The sequence below is a fragment of the Mauremys reevesii genome, linkage group 10 (assembly GCF_016161935.1).
Source record: "Mauremys reevesii isolate NIE-2019 linkage group 10, ASM1616193v1, whole genome shotgun sequence".
NCBI lineage: Eukaryota > Metazoa > Chordata > Testudines > Geoemydidae > Mauremys > Mauremys reevesii.
Window position 1 is genome coordinate 17804435 of NC_052632.1, and position 1603 is coordinate 17806037.

Here is a 1603-nt window from a genome sequence, read left to right on the forward strand (position 1 = left end):
TAAACTCTTTGGGGCATGGACTGTCTCTGTGCTAGGTACTATACATACGCCTACCATAAATCTCAAGGCCCTGATTTTGACAGTGGCATCTAGGTGCTACTGTAATGCAAATAACAACAGGATGGTGTTTTTGTTATTTGGACAAATGGGGCTAAAAATCCAGACTCTAAACTTATTTTCACTTGTGATCCGTGCCAAGCATATGATCCTAAGACTTCAGAGGTGTTGTGAAAGACCATTAGCTCACTGTAACATGTAGTGCACAATGTGAACCAAAAGATATCTCATAAATTGATGACTTCGAAGAATCCACCATCATATTCCGGGGTATGCCTGAAATGCCAACAGTAGTGAGTAACTAGCAGCAGAAAACATAGATGGAAGCTCATGATTTACTCAGAGACAGCCTATGCAAGACTGTCTTTTGCTGGATCCATGCATTAGAGGCCAACATTTGATCTCATTTAAGACAGTGACAAAAGTATCATTAATTTCAATGAGATCTGTAGACACATTTTGGCAAATTTTATGGGGCTGTAATTCAATCCTTCAGGATTCTGTTGGCTCACAAATCAATTGAATTTCATTTTCCAGTTTAGTGGTATCACCAGAACCTCTCAGTGGAATTACAGCCCCATAATTCACAGTTGCTTGTTGTGTATGCTGTGTGTGCCACCTAGCCCTCTAGTTGTACGCATAGTAACACAAGAGCAACATGCAAAGAGGAAGCAAACAATGATAAAAGTCCATTTCATTGTTAAATTGAATATCAATGAACCATGGATTTGAAGCAAACATTAGAACATATTTATGGTAAGAAAACTTTAAAATTGTAAACATGAATATTCTCACTGAAAACCAGAGTCTAAGAATTACCTACATATCCAAGCACAATTAATTTTTTGTACTGACACTGTGCTTGGCACTCTTCAAGACACAAAGATAAAATCAGTCCCTCTCCCTAAGAGCCCTGAATCTAAGGCCCTGATTCTGCATTTGGCTCTTCACAAGCAGAAGTCTTAGACCCCCACACAATTAATCTAGGCTCCATGCAGCTGCAGGGGGCTGCCTGGCTGGACTCTAGTGGAAGAGAAGTGCCTCAGAGAAGAGAGGACACACAGAAAGTTCTAAAGGAAGGGATAACTTTATCATTTTTAAAAATTATTGTTATTGTAAACTCACAACTTGTGGGAATTGTGTAATGTAGGAGTTGTGAGGATGGCAACATGAGTGTCTTCCTTTGCCAGTTACAACAATCACAGCCATCAGATACATAGATGTTTATAAACATCTAACTGAATATGAAAAGGAAAGGACTCTCCATCAAATGGTTCCAGATACTGACCTCCTTTGCAATTATACTGACATCCTTTGTAAAGCGCTTTCAGCTCTACTGATGAACGGCACTATATAAAAGCTAGGTTTATTATTATTATTCCTAACCATGGAACACAATAAGCTACAAATACATTATTTGCTATGAAGCATTCTCTCTGTTTTGGTAGTGGGAGAAGGATGCTGACTGCTTATCGGAACAATCTGTAAACATTTTAAAAATATGTGCCAGTTCCAAAACTCGCATCAGAACAGCAAACATTGACTG